Here is a 16,125-nt window from a genome sequence, read left to right as displayed (position 1 = left end):
AGCGCCATCAGAGCGGAGGATCGTTAACCCCGCGAGATTTTGAAAAGTGAACGGAGCCTGGTGAGGTTCACTAAGGGGGAGAAAGATGTCCGACACAGAGGGAGAGCATGTGGCTGTGGTAGCTCAAGACGCAGCAGCATCGGCCGGTGTAATCCCAGTCGCCGTCGCCCCAGCCCCCGCTGTAGCGCCGGTAATGCTGATCACAATGCCGTACATCCCGGGAGCAGAATGGCTGCCTCAGTACTCCGGGGAGTCACATACCCTGAGCGACTTCAGAGAAAGGCTGCACAGCTTGTTCAGAGTGTATCCGCTGACTGAGAGCCAGAAGGTGGGCATATTAATGGGGCAGCTAGCCGGCACGGCCCAGCGTGAAGTGAAGTCCTGGCCTGATACAGATAAAGAGACAGCAACCCAGATACTGGCCAAGTTAAAGAGTACTTTTGACACCCGCACCGCAGCAGAAATAAAGATGAGATTCTTTGGGTGCAAACAACGGGCCACAGACAGCATAAGGGACTATGCCTTAAACTTGCAGGAGGCCCTGAGAGCAATTAAACAGGTGGACCCAGAGAGTGTACGTGAAGAAGACAAACTCCTAACTGAGCAGTTCATAGAGGGGCTCCTGTCAGATGCCCACAGAACCCAGCTGCGTATCATGGTCCTGCAGAACCCTGCTCTGGACTTTGCAAAGTTTAAGGACCAGGCCATCCGGGTACTGAGAGAATCTACACCGAATGACCCTGTACCCCTCCGGCGTCTTGCTATCACGTACCCAGGGGTGGTGCCTGCAACATGAGCCGCTGCAGGGGCTGAGGCGCAGTCCCTGGATAAGGATCCCGCTGCAGAGCTCAGCAGCAGGTCCAGGAGCTGACCAAGACTGTAGCTGCCCTTGCCAAGACCGTGCAGTCTCTACAAGTGACCCCATCGCCTGCAAGAATCGAGTTGGCCTCCAGCCCAGATGACGTCCCATGGATGCGACTGAGGAGGATTCCGCCGACCCGAGGAAAAGACACAGACCGGTATGATTCAACTGGACAACCGATCTGCCGCCGCTGCAGCCAGGCGGGCCACATTGCAAGACACTGTCCTTTAAATGGGCCGAGGCTGGGGCCAGGAGCCATCCCCCAGGTGTAAGGAAGCCCGGCTCAACCCCCAGTCGCAGCAAGTATGTGGGAGGACGCCCGGTCCTTCCTATTGTGCTGGATGGGATCCCGTTGAATGCCCTCCTGGATACGGGGTCCCAGGTAACAACCATCCCTTATAAACTGTACAAAAGATATTGGGCTGATTCAGATATTGACCATGGCCCAGATGATGATTTAACAATTGTGGCCAGTAATGGTCAGCCCTTGCCTCAAATTGGGTATAAGGAAGTAACCATTAAAGTGGGGCGGGTAGAATTGCCATGTCAGGGGATGATAATTGTAGATATTGATCGCAAAGAATCTGACCCACTGCTAACCATTGGTACAAATGTGATAGAAAATTGTATTGCCGAAGTGATAGTTTTGTTGCAGCAGGCGTCTGAAGGTGCCAGTGTCGCGGGCGGAGGAGGGGATGCTGCGCTCTCCCACTGCTCGGGTCCGGCTGCCGCTGCTGCCGCGGCCGCTGCTGCTCGGTGGCTCGAGCGATGGGCCGGATCCCGGGGACTCGAGCGGCGCTCCTCGTCCGTGAGTGAAAAGGGGTTTGGTTTTGGGGATTTATTGTCCGTGACGCCACCCACGGTTGTGGTGATTTTTGGTAACACCACCGCTGCTCTGTATGGGGATCTCAGGAGCAGTGACAGGGAGCAGGAGAGCTGTTAGTTCTTCCCTCCGTGGGTTTGGGTTGGTTGTCCCGGGGCCCAGTGATGGGGTGGAGGATGAGGGATGGCAGGCCAGGTGTGGGGCCTGGTGAGGTGCAGGGTCGCGGGGGCAGCGCTGTGCCTCAGGGCATGGTGGTACTCACTCAGCCTGAGACGATGACACTGTTCTCGGTAAAACACACGGCTGGAAAGACGGTTCCCACGGACGGCTGCTGTTGCTTTTCCCCGGTAGGTAACGGTGACTGTCCTTTTTCCTGCACCTATGTTCAATGTTGGTAGCGATGGATTCCCACCGGTAACCCGCTCCCCGACTTGGATATGAGCCGGAGGAGCCCCTCTTTGCCCGCAGGCGCTGGCCCTGAGAAACTTGTGCCTTGGCGGTGGCGGTATCTCTCCAATACAGTTGGACGGTTGCCTTCAATCGGGACTTAGTTGTTTGGAGACCCTGAGGTCCCCTTCACTGACGGATTTGGCAAATTCACGGCGACTCCTAGCCTTGCCGGGATCCGAAAGGCCCCTGCCAATTGTGCTGGCTTCTCCTTGTGTACCGGTCCGGTACCGCCGGGCCACCACCCGTCCGCGGTCCTTACGGTAACTCCGATAGGCCACTCCTGCAAATGGTCACCGCCGTCTGCTAATCTTGCTGTCTTGGTCCGGGGCACACACCCGGACCAACTTCAGGCTTTCAAACTGTCACGTCTTCTCTTTCACTACTGTCCCTCCTTCTACTTCAAACTCCAAACCTAATCTGCCTGGTTTTCCCGCCTCCAGGACTGTGAACTCCTTGGTGGGCGGAGACCAACCGCCTGGCTCCACCCCCTGGTGTGGACATCAGCCCCTGGAGGAAGGCAACAAGGATTTCAGGTCTAGCTTAGGTGTGCCTAACCGGGGTGTAGGGTGTGGTGATGTCATTACCTGTGACCCCTGGCTGGTCCAGGGCGTCACATTCCCCCTTAGCAAAATGCAGACCGTCCGCGGGCGGCCCGTCCAACACCGGTTTTATTTTTCTGAAAAAAGATAAGAAAACAATACAAGTAGAAGAACATCATCCCACAACGGGAGGCACTTTTCTTAAACGTTGCAAACGGTTAACGGTTACGGCTTCCGCTCTCACCCACCCAAGTAACCTGGCCCTGATGCTGCCCCTAAGAAACAGGCAGCACCCCTTGACCCCAGTCCTGCACCAAGTTACCTGAGCGGGATCTGTCCTTTCCAGGGGACCCACGTCCATGGGGAGCCCCTGAAACCCCCAGAGGGTAGCCACTGGTTCCGGTGGTGGCTGGGCCCCAGCCTGCTCCACTGCGGGCCCTCCCTCCAATCTGCCTCTCCGGAGGCGGTAACGGTAAGCTGCAACAAAACATATTTACATTCCACAAGTTTGTGGTTGCCTTGCAAGTTCTCAGGCATGTTCATAGAAGTTTCTATGCAAGGTGAAGGGGGTCCCAACGGGGACCAGTTGCCGGCTACGACCGGTTTCAATCAGCAGTAAATCAGGTAACTTTCCAGCAATTATTCATTTTCCTTTTTCAAAACTTTCAAAACTTTAAACACATACAGGTGGTCCCAACGGGGACAACTTTTAGGCGGAGGACCGCCGGCTTAACAGTCCATCCTGAATCGCGGGGCTCTAGTGCCACATTCACATGGTGCACCGCTGTGGACCCCGATGGTAGCTCGCTGCGGGTGATCTTCCTCCATATTCATGTGGGCATGCACATCCGCTCTACACCCCTCTCGGGCATCGATCTCCCTGTGCAGCTGCCGTTGCCACCGCTCCCAGCCGGGAGCACTTTCTGTTTGCTCCGGTTCAGCGTGTGCGGGGGACGGACCCAGCCAGAGTCCCTCCGTATCGGCTACGACCGGCACCTTCAGTAATGAGGGACCCCGCTGTGACATGGCCTGCTCTGCCTCCTGGCAGCTGCATCCCCGCCGTGCCTCCGGTGCATCTTTGCTGACGACCTCAGCCTTCGGCTTCTTCCATGGAAGCGGATCAGGGCGGTCACGAGCTTCTGCTGCAGGTCGGTCTGCCGGGGCGGATTGGCAGGGTACCGCTACCGGTGGTGGTGGTAGCGGGCCTAGTGGCGGGGCAGCAGCAGCCAACACGGGTAGCGGGGGAGGTAGCAGGGCGAGCGGGTATGGACCGGGTCCCTCAGCCGCGATGACCGACCCACTAGGGGTACAGGGGCGTGGGTCACTTACCCTCCCTTCCAAGACTCCCTCCACCTCGCGTCTCCGTATGGCCGCCACCACTTCCGCCATGTCGGCCTCCCACTCCTCCAGGAGGAGCTGCATGCGGACCTGCAGATGGCTGCTTAGCTGGACGGTCCGGACTTCCACCCACGCTGCGGGGCCAGGCGCAGGGACCACGGTGTTGTCGGTCGGACTCAGCATCTTTAGCAGCGGCCTCTTCCAGGAACCAGTCAATGGCCGCAGGGTCCTGGCGTCCCTGCTTCTATAGCCGCGCTCACATGCGACCAGCCGCCATTTCGTCCCCCTTAGCCTCTTTCCGGCTCCTCCTCTCTCGGGGCGGGATTTTGGCCTTCGCGCCTCCACTACTTGAGGAGACGCTCGAGCGGGAACTTTTCGCGCCAAAGATGGCGGCTTCTGAAATTTTCTGGCCGGACACCTCCGGCGGTAACAAGGCGCACCTCTACCAGACGGCAGAGCGGTAAGATCCTGTTCGTGACGCCAAGTTGTCGCGGGCAGAGGAGGGGACACTGCGCTCTCCCACTGCTCGGGTCCGGCTGCCGCTGCTGCCGCGGCCGCTGCTGCTCGGTGGCTCGAGCGATGGGCCGGATCCCGGGGACTCGAGCGGCGCTCCTCGCCCGTGAGTGAAAAGGGGTTTGGTTTTGGGGATTTATTGTCCGTGACGCCACCCACGGTTGTGGTGATTTTTGGTAACACCACCGCTGCTCTATATGGGGATCCCGGGAGTGGTGACAGGGAGCAGCAGAGCTGTTAGTTCTTCCCTCCGTGGGTAGGGGTTGGTTGTCCCGGGGCCCAGTGATGGGGTGGAGGATGAGGGATGGCAGGCCAGGTGTGGGGCCTGGTGAGGTGCAGGGTCACGGGGGCAGCGCTGTGTCTCACGGCACGGTGGTACTCACTCAGGCTGAGATGATCACACTGTTCTCGGTAAAACACACGGCTGGAAAGACGGTTCCCACGGACGGCTGCTGTTGCTTTTCCCCGGTAGGTAACGGTGACTGTCCCTTTTCCTGCACCTATGTTTAATGTTGGTAGCGATGGATTCCCACCGGTAACCCGCTCCCCGACTTGGATATGAGCTGGAGGAGCCCCTCTTTGCCCGCAGGCGCTGGCCCTGAGAAACTGGTGCCTTGGCGGTGGCGGTGTCTCTCCAATACAGTTGGACGGTTGCCTTCAATCGGGACTTAGTTGTTTGGAGACCCGGAGGTCCCCTTCACTGACGGATTTGGCAAATTCACGGCGACTCCTAGCCTTGCCGGGATCCGAAAGGCCCCTGCCAATGGTGCTGGCTTCTCCTTGTGTACCGGTCCGGTACCGCCGGGCCACCACCCGTCCGCGGTCCTTACGGTAACTCCGATAGGCCACTCCTGCAGACGGTCACCGCCGTCTGCTAACCTTGCTGTCTCGGTCCGGGGCACACACCCGGACCAACTTCAGGCTTTCAAACTGTCACTTCTTCTCTTTCACTACTGTCCCTCCTTCTACTTCAAACTCCAAACCTAATCTGCCTGGTTTTCCCGCCTCAAGGACTGTGAACTCCTTGGTGGGCGGAGACCAACTGCCTGGCTCCACCCCCTGGTGTGGACATCAGCCCCTGGAGGAAGGCAACAAGGATTTCAGGTCTAGCTTAGGTGTGCCTAACCAGGGTGTAGGGTGTGGTGATGTCATTACCTGTGACCCCTGTCTTGTCCAGGGCGTCACACCAGCTCTGGGCAGCAGCGTGCCCTACAGAGGGAGATCAGAGCCCTTATGAGGAGGCAGCAGGTAGAGCTGGCCGGAGGAGAAATTGGCAGTGTAAGGGTAAGTGACCCTCTCCCCATTGCAATTCCCCCCAAAAGTGAAATGTTGATATGGTGTCGGGCAGCAATAGGCCTTAAGGGTCAAGATTACCAGGCCCTGGTGGAACCTGTGTATTCGGAAAGTAGGCCTGGTGTCCTGATAGCCAGAGGGGTAGCAAACGTCCGCAAGGGAAGAGTGCCCGTCCGCGTCCTGAATTGTGGGGAAGAGGAAGCCAAATTGCCCCGGTACGCCACTGTAGCAAAACTGTACACTGTCAGTAACAATACCATCAAAGCAGTGGAACCCTTGATCCCGTCCGACCAGGCGGAAGACAATGGCTCCAAGGGACAGCTGGAAGACTGGTGCCAAAAATTACATGTGGGCACCGACTCCACCCCCTCACACCAAAAGCATGGGGTTTACCGGGTGGTACAGGAGTACGAGCGGGTCTTCAGCAAACACCCCCTAGATTTTGGGCAGGTAAAAGGGGTTAAACATCAAATCCCCACGGGTGATCATCATCCCATTAAAGAGAGATACCGCCCTGTACCCCCAGCACAGTATCAGCTTGCCAAAGAAATGTTACGGGAAATGAAGGAGGCTGGGGTTATCAGAGATAGTTGTAGCCCCTGGGCAGCTCCACTAGTGCTCGTAAAGAAAAAAGATGGTACAATGAGAATGTGCGTAGATTACAGACAAATTAACCGCATTACACATAAAGATTAGTGATGAGCGAGTACTAAAAAGCTCGGGTGCTCGAAGCTCGGGCCGAGCCTCCCAAGATACTCGTGTACTCGGCCCGAGCACCGAGCCCAATGTTATCCTATGGGAGACCCGAGTATTTTTGTGAAATGACCCCCCGGCAGCATGTAGAAACCCTAAAAATGTCACAAAAGTCTCAGAAGAGTGCTCAAATGACATGGCAACAGCATGGGGAAGACCCCTTGAAGCATTTATCACTCAAAAGTCACAGCTGTGAACAATTTTGTCCAAGTTTTACGCCATTTTTACGGACTCACCAGAAAACCTTCCAAAATGACACCAAAATGATTTTTCATGGCGGAAATGTTAAGGGCACATACCCAATAGTGAGATAGAGCTGGTGTATGTTACTTTTTGAGATTAATACATGAAAGATTTTACATGAAAACCTTGTGTGGCACTCCGATGTCCAAAACGCACGTTTTGTGCTTTTTACTAGCGATGTCGGTAATTTTTTTTTTTTTATTCTATCTCCCTCAGTCCGTCGGTCTGTCTCTCTCTGTCTTGTCTGTCCCCCTCTCACAGTCTGTCGGTCAGTTCCCCCCCCTCTCTCTTACTTACCGTTCCCCGATCACTGCCGCGGCGCTGCACAGCTGTTCAAACTCCGGTGGCTTTTCCTCTTTTGAAAAAGCCGGCCGCTCATTAATCAATCTCCTATTCCCTGCTTTCCTGCTTTTCGGTGCCTATGATTGGTTGCAGTGAGACACGCTCCCACACTGAGTGACAGCTGTCTCACTGCACCCAATCACAGCAGCCGGTGTGTGTATACTGTGCAGTGAAATAAATAATTAAATAATTAAAAAAAACGGCGTGCGGTCCCCCCAATTTTAATACCAGCCAGATAAAGCCATACGGCTGAAGGCTGGTATTCTCAGGATGGGGAGCTCCACGTTATGGGGAGCCCCCCACCCTAACAATATCAGTCAGCAGCCGCCCAGAATTGCCGCATACATTAGATGCGACAGTTCTGGGACTGTACCCGGCTCTTCCCGATTTACCCTAGTGCGTTGGCAAATCGGGGTAATAAGGAGTTAATGGCAGCCCATAGCTGCCACTAAATCCTAGATTAATCATGTCAGGTGTCTCCCCGAGATTCCTTCCATGATTAATCTGTAAATTACAGTTAAAAAACACACACACCCGAAAAATCCTTTATTAGAAATAAAAAACACTAACAAAGTCCCTCATTACCAATTTATTAACCCCGACAAACCCTCCATGTCCGGCGTACTCCACAGTCCTCCAGCGTCGCGTCCAGCTCTGCTGTATGGAAGTGACAGGAGCTGCAGAATACACCGCCGCTCCGGTCACCTCCACGCAGCTAATGAGATGAGTATAGCGATCAGCTGAGCTGTCACTGAGGTTACCTGGATCCAGCGGTGGATGCAGCAGTGGCCGCGGGTAACCTCAGTGACAGCTCAGCTGATCGCGCTACTCACCGCCGCTCCAGTCAGCTCCATGCACCAACTGAGGTGAGTATAGCGATCAGCTGCTGTCACTGAGGTTAATCGCGGCCACCGCTGGATCCAGCGGTGGCCGGGAGTTACCTGACTGACAGCAGCTGATCGCGCTATTCCCTTCATTAGCTGCGTGGAGGTGACCGGAGCGGCGGTGTCTTCTGCAGCTCCTGTCACTTCCATGCAGCAGAGCTGGACGCGACGCCGGAGTCCGTGGAGTACGCCGGACATGGAGGGTTTGTCGGGGTTAATAAATTGGTAATGAGGGACTTTGTTAGTGTTTTTTATTTCTAATAAAGGATTTTTCGGGTGTGTGTGTTTTTTAACTGTAATTTACAGATTAATCATGGAAGGAATCTCGGGGAGACGCCTGACATGATTAATCTAGGATTTAGTGGCAGCTATGGGCTGCCATTAACTCCTTATTACCCCAATTTGCCAACGCACTAGGGTAAATCGGGAAGAGCCGGGTACAGCCCCAGAACTGTCGCATATAATGTATGCGGCAATTCTGGGCAGCTGCTGACTGATATTGTTAGGGTGGGGGGCTCCCCATAACGTGGAGCTCCCCATCCTGAGAATACCAGCCTTCAGCTGTATGGCTTTATCTGGCTGGTATTAAAATTGGGGGGACCGCACGCCGGATTTTTTAATTATTTATTTATTTATTTTACTGCACAGTATAGACCCGCCCACCGGCTGCTGTGATTGGGTGCAGTGTGACACCTGTCACTCAGCGTGGGGGCGTGTCTCACTGCAACCAATCATAGGCGCCTGTGGGCGTGGAAAGCAGGGAATATGAGATGGCTGTGTACAGAGCACAGCGCGCCGGCCGGTATAAAGGCTCGGTCACGCTGTGCAGGCCAGCCAATCACTGCAATTCCACAACTAACAGGGCTGTGGCATTGCAGTGGTCTGCCAGCCAATCCCTGCATGAGGGCTGGCTCTCAAAAGAGCGCCAACATGCAGGGATGAAGACCACGAGTAAAGCACGAGTATTGCAAAATTACTCGGTACCCGCCGAGTAGCCCGAGTACAGTGATACTCGTGCGAGTACCGAGTAGTAACAAGCATACTCGCTCATCACTAATAAAGATGCTTATCCACTACCCAGAATAGAGGAGTCACTAACAGCCTTAAAGTTAGCTAACTATTTCTCCACCTTGGATCTCACCAGTGGGTATTGGCAGGTTCCCGTGGCAGAGGCGGACAAGGAGAAGACTGCATTCACGACACCAATGGGCCTCTGCGAGTTCAACTGTATGCCATTCGGGCTCTGCAACGCCCCAGGGACATTCCAAAGGTTGATGGAGTGCTGCTTGGGCCATCACAACTTTGAAACCGTGCTGTTGTACCTGGATGACGTCATAGTCTACTCCAAGACTTATGAAGACCACCTGAGGCACTTAGCAGAAGTGTTCGAGTCCCTGTCGGAGTATGGTCTGAAGATAAAGCCGTCCAAATGTCACCTCTTGAAGCCAAAGGTACAGTACTTGGGTCATGTGGTCAGCGCAGAAGGTGTGGCACCTGATCCAGAGAAAGTCACAGTAATCAAGGACTGGCCGAGACCCACCACAGTAAAGGAGGTGCGGCAATTCCTTGGGCTGGTGGGCTACTACCGAAGGTTCATTGATGGTTTCACCAAGATAGCAGCGCCTCTTCAAGATCTCCTGGTGGGCCAGCCAAAGAAGGCTAAGAAGCAAAGCCCTCCATTTGAATGGAACAGCCAAATAGAAACGTCTTTTGTCCGGCTGAAAGGGGCTCTCACGGGAGAAGAAATTCTGGCCTACCCTGACTACAGCCAGCCGTTTGTACTGTACACAGACGCCAGCAACGTGGGCCTGGGAGCAGTTCTGTACCAGGTGCAGAGAGGCAGAGAGAAGGTGATAGCTTACGCCAGCAGGAAGCTTCTTCCCACAGAAAGGAATCCAGAAAATTACAGTTCCTTGAAGCTGGAGTTCCTCGCTATTGTTTGGGCAGTGACTGAACGCTTCAAGCACTATCTGGCGTCGGCCAAGTTCACCATCTTCACGGACAACAATCCGTTGACACATCTGGCAACAGCCAAGCTAGGTGCGTTGGAGCAGCGATGGATCGCCCGGCTGTCTAACTTTGACTTTACCATCAAGTACCGGGCTGGCAAGAAGAATATCAATGCTGATGTGCTGTCCAGAATGCCTCACTTACCCGAGTCTGGAGAAGACCTGGATGAACTCGAAGAGATAGAGTTACCGGCTTTCCATCACCAAGGTGTTTCCCAGTGTGAGCATGCTGTAGGAGAGAAGCGCTCGAGCCAGCACGAGGTCTCGGTCAATCCATTACTCCACCATAATTGGGAAGAGACACAGACGCAGATAGTGGTCCCACAGAGGGATGCTCCAATGGCCCTAGCAGCTTACCATGATAAAGCAGGACACTTCGGGTGGAAGAAGTTGGAGACCCTACTCCGTGATCGGTTCTACTGGGTGCACATGAGAAAGACAGTCGAGAAGTGGTGCCGAGACTGTGGTCCGTGTAACCTGAGGCGTAAAGATGGTGCCAGCCAGAGGTCTCCCCTACAGCCAATTGTCACGAAGCAGCCCCTAGAGTTGGTGGCCCTGGACCACGTGAAGTTAACACCGAGCCGGTCAGGCTATGTTTACGCCCTCACCATTGTGGACCATTACTCTCGTTTCCTGGTAGTAGTGCCTGTGAAAGACCAGACAGCCAGAACAGCAGCTAGAGCGTTTCAGGCATACTTTTATCGACCTCACGGTTACCCTCAAAGGGTACTGACTGATCAAGGTCCTGCATTCGAGGCAGAAGTGTTCCAAGAGTTCTGTAACATGTACAGTTGTAAGAAAATCAGAACAACACCGTACCACCCCCAAACCAATGGATTGTGCGAGAAGATGAACCATGTGGTTATTGATATGCTCAAGACTCTACCGCTGGAAGAAAGAAACCAATGGCCAGAGAAGTTACCAGATCTGGTAGACCTGTATAACCATATCCCAGTAAATTCGACCAACTGCAGCCCTGCTTACTTGATGCGAGCAAGACCTGGCAAGTTACCTGTAGACTTGGAGATGGGAACTGTATCACCTGAAGCAGTTCAAGAGATAGAAGATTGGGATACAGGGCGACAACAGCAGTACCGCAGAGTTCAGGAATGCGTAGAAAAGAGCCTGTCCCAAGCAAGAACAAGACAAGAACAGAACTACAATCAAACAGCCCCAGCAACTCCCTTAGCACCTGGAGAACAGGTCCTCAGGAAAAAGCGGAGGGCGCATAAATTAGATGATCAGTGGGAGAATAAACCCACTGAATGAATGAATAAAAGAATTAGGTTAGGCCTACCAGTGACACGGAGGGGGCAGACACCCCAAGTAGTCAGGGACAAACACCAGAGCTACGCTGGTCCCAACGCAGCACTCAGGGACAGCCCCCTCCGAGGTATAGAGAGTAAAAAGAAAAAGTACCCCTTAGAATGTATATAGTTATGTGAAAATGTCTTGTATGTAATGTTTTGTTTTAGGTGATTAAGTAAATGGACAATTGGGCCACTGGACTATGGGTGGCCAACACTCTAGCTGTACATAGTTAGCACCAGTGTGCTCAGCACCCCTGAAGAAAAACCCGTCCGGCGTGCATAGAGTGGGGTCATCAATGCTCTGACGCACGCCCAGAGCCTACGTTGGGGGTTTTATCGCGGCGGGTCCCCCATGGAGCAGTGTAATGGACACCCGGCAGGGAGCCACACTTGACTCTTATAGTTGTTTAAGGTTGTAATATGTTATGTCTTGTTTTGTTTTCTTCAGTCCGGGAGAACTGAGTTTAACTAAGGGGGAGTGTGGCGCCCCAGGACCTGGTCGCCACAACAGCATTGCCCCTCCAAAAGGTTAATGCTGAGCCTGGAGGTAATTGGGAGGACTATTGGCCAGTAAGTTTAACATCCAACGCAGTTCTCCCTCAGGCCAGCAGGGGGAGCTCTGAACCTGGAGTTCCAGTGAGCATTCCTTAAGTCTGGCCTGAGGGAGTAGTTAGTGTTCAGTCTGTAGAGAGAAGTCATAGCAAGCAGACGCAGAGTAGTGCTGTCCTGTGGAACTGGGGCCTAGAGCTGGAGCAGCTTGGCCCAGTGAAGCAGGAGGAGCAGAGAGGCACAGAAGAGACTCGGACATCGGAGTCTGTGGCCACCAGGGCCTAAAATACTCCCTGGTAGCCGAATCCGAAGGGCAGGAGAGCTGCAAGCACCTGGCCCATAAACAGCCCGAAGGTACAGCTGCATCATCAGGGCCCGGTGTGGACTCCAGCAGAGAAGCACCAGAGAGGGCCTGTGCAGCCTACCACAGAGGGAAAGGGACGTACCACCGGTCCCAGCAGCAAGAGGGCCATTGCTAAATTCACAGAGCAGGGTCCTATCACAGTAAGGAAAAGAACAGGAGTAGGCCTCATACTCATCTGGCCAAAACGACATCTCAGTTACTTCCAGGCCAGCCAGAGCCCTCTACCACCTTTAACGGTCTCCCAGGACTAACCGTTTGTGAAGTAAAAGAGGAGAAGGTAAAGAGACTGTTGTTTGTGCCTGTTTCTTTCGTTGCCTGTCGGCCCTGCACCGTGTTATCCACACAACACCCTAGACTCTCACGAGCACCAACAGTGTCCCCGGGGCACCGCTCCACCTGTGGGGAGCAGTACCACCATTGCTGCCATAACATCACCCCGGAGGCCTCACACAGCAGCGGCGGCTTAATAGCCGCAAACCACAGGTGGCGTCACGAAATAAAAACTTTAATTACTCCCAAGTTACCAGCCATATTTAAATTGACACCCACCAGGGCCACGGAGTCGGGCCCCGCCACCACTGACTACCCCCGGACTAGTCCGGCCCGGCACCGGGTGTCCCATAGCCCTGGGGTGGGCGAGTCATATGTCTTTGGTAGTCATTTTTTTTAATCACAGGTATTTGATGACAGCTCTGAGCTCGTTTTTTTCCATTTTGATGTTCACTCCTCGGCAGTTCATATTCAAATGAATGTAGCTCCCGGGAATCGAGGCCTATTTAAGTGATTTTTTTTCCTGGAGTAGTGGGTATCTAAGAGAGAAGAAAACATTTTATTTTAATTTATGTGTGCAATAGAAATAACCGATTATCATTACTTTTGGATCGCCCCTCGTATGTATTCATACCTGATATTTGACAAAATAAAGAATCTCGCCAGAAAATGTATCAATGTACAACGATGTCCCAATATATGTTGGAGTGAAAATAAGAAACGCGTCCCCAATATAATTGTGGTGGAAATCTCCATTCAAGTGTGTTAGGTGAGTAATGCTGATATAGAAATGTCAAGACATGAGTCTCTGTGCGACCCAATCTAATATATAAAGCTGAGTATGTGAATGTATGTATGTATGTGTACGTGTGGCGCCCCTGACCTGGTCATGCACTACTGAGTACTGCACCCATGCTGGGGCACTGCTTCCAGGTAATTCCAAAAGGCCGGAATCGGGTGCTTACGCACAGACACATAGCAACCAGGTCTTCCACACCTTGAGAGGGGACCCTTGGGCAGACCCAAGAGGGGGCTTGCCTCCACATCTCATCAAGGGGTCTAGTGGAGGGGCTGGGAGCTGAAGTTGCAGCGGCTGTCAGGAAAGTAGGAGGAGAGCCAGTCTGATAGCAGTGAGCGCTGTTGCTAGGAAACGCAGGCGCGCGCGCACGCTAGTCAGATCCTGCACATAGAGTAGCCGTTAGCGGGGGAGAACGGTTACCAGTCAGCCAGTCAAAAAGACGCTGAAGGAGTCAGTCGGTCGAGTACGTCGACTCCTGGTGATTAGACACGCTCGGGGAACGGTTCCCTAGAGTAAACGTCCATTTATTGATCTGCTAAACCTGCCAGTGAGGGGAACTACAAGTACCTCCCCAACCATCTAGAGTCCAAGCCTCAGCAACAACGAGGGGGCCCATGAGGGGGATCGAGCCTGGTGCCATCTTACTTGGTCCACGCTGCCGGCAAACGGGCCAAAAAGGGGAGAAAAGGCAGTAGCGGCTTCCCGGGATGAATCCCACGGTACTTCAAGTCAGGGGTTAACCGAAACAAGAATTGCTAGGAAGGCGAGTTAATGGTTACCCTTAGTCCGGCCTAAAGGATGCCTGGCTCCACCTGGTTTAATCTCAGCATCGCCCGGGTTCTTCACGAAAACATCTGAAAGTGAGTAAACAAGTTGAAAGACTTTCTGGACTGAGACTGGGTTATTCTGGGACCTGTTGTTCTACCCACCCGAGCCCCTGGGGCCAGCCTCACTCACCGGAGGCGATACCATCCGACTGCAGACTCCATCAGCCCTAACGCTTGTTAAATCTGCAGTGGCGATCACCCATATCCCTCGCAAACCGTGAGTGGCGTTTTGACTCCTATATATATAAAACTGTGGCGTCCCTGAAGGTGAAGTGATGTCCCTGAGGTAACTGCTACAGGTGGGCTACACATAAGTGTATGTATTTGTGTATGTGTGTATGTCCGCTAAAGGAATTTGCACCGTTGCATTTACAATCACGAAATTTTGCACAGACACTCCATGTGACTCCGGGAACGTCATAGACTATGTTTTGAGGGAAAATTGTACCCTGCGCTTTACAGTTATTCACCAAATAACCTGTTTACCTTAAGATCAATGGAGCTGGGAACAGACCTGTTATTATAGACTCCTATTATGGACAGGCTGATGTAAGTCACATAACCTTACGTGTATATGTGACGCCCTGGCACAGCCAGGTTGTCACAGAAAGAGTTAATCCTCCTTGGTAATCTGATCTCACACCCGTGCAGCCAGACAAGCACAGCCCCCAGTGTAAGGGAAAAGGAGAGGAGAGGGGAGGGGCTGGAGCAGAGAGTGTGTGGAGGGCAGACAGGACAGAGGTCTGGAGTGTAGCTCCCAGGTGGGGAGTGAAGCGTTCTCCAAGAGGGCCGGGGCAGGCCGTAGTGAGGAAGGGGCCAGAACAGGTAGCCGGAGCCGGGCGGTGGCCCCTCGGTACCTGGGTACCCGGATCACGACAGGGGAGTAGAGTCCCCGTTCCCGACTGAGGAGAAAGAGGAAGAGAGAGGAGAAAAAGGTACTTTGCTGCAGGGAAAGGAACAACAAGGGCTGCTGCACCGTGTGTGGGACACTAACACCCCCGTACCGGAGGCCGCGGACACCGGCAATTGTTAGTTCACCAGTGACTCCGTGTGACTTTCTTGTGAGTACACCCGTGCCCTCAGGCACCGCACTGCAGCACTGCGCCCTGCTCCCTGCTTACCCCATCACCGGGCCCCGGAACAACCAACCCCCCTACCCACGGAGGGGCAACACAACATCTAGCTGCTCCACTACACCATCGCTCCCGGGATCCCCATCCAAAGCAGCGGTGGTGTTCCAACCTCACCACAACCGTGGGTGGCGTCACGGACAATTTCCCTTACCCAAATCCCCTTTTACTGTGGAGCCTGGGATCACAGACCGGGTCACGCCACCGTGATACCCACAGAAGTGACTCTGTGGCCCGGATCTGAGTACCCCTGGTCCCCGGGCGACACATTTGGCGTCACGAACAGGATCGAACCCCTCCAGTTACCTGGAGGAAGTGCGCCTTATTCTGGACTGTCAGCGGTGATCCGCTGCAAAAATCTTAAAGTTGCCATCTTTGCCGCCATTTTTGGCGCGAAAATCTCCTGCCCAGCACCTTCTTCCCCAAGCGTTGGGCGCGAAAAAGAGGCTCCGCCCCCTGAGAACGCGGGCGGAAGTGAAGCTCCGGAGGACCGGAAGCGAAAGAGAAACTTTAAAAGCTGCTGGAAGGACTGCTCCCGAGTACCAAGGGGGAGCAGAAAGAAGGAACCGCAGCTTATGTAACAAGGACTGTAAAGGCAGGGACGCCAGGACTCTGCCAGCATTTGGTTCCTGGGGAGGCCGCCGCAGCGATGCACCGACCCGTTACCCCTGTTACCGGTAGCGGAGCCCGCAGCGCCTGTTGGGGAGGACCCAGACCTGGGGTCCCCAGGCCTCACCTTTGTCACCGCCCTGCCACCGGCCCCGGCAGTCCGCCCGGCCGCGACGGAGATGACGACGGCTCCAGCAGTCCGCCCGGCCGCAACGGCA

Source organism: Anomaloglossus baeobatrachus, chromosome 1, assembly GCF_048569485.1.
Source record: "Anomaloglossus baeobatrachus isolate aAnoBae1 chromosome 1, aAnoBae1.hap1, whole genome shotgun sequence".
NCBI lineage: Eukaryota > Metazoa > Chordata > Amphibia > Anura > Aromobatidae > Anomaloglossus > Anomaloglossus baeobatrachus.
This window is presented reverse-complemented; position numbering follows the sequence as displayed.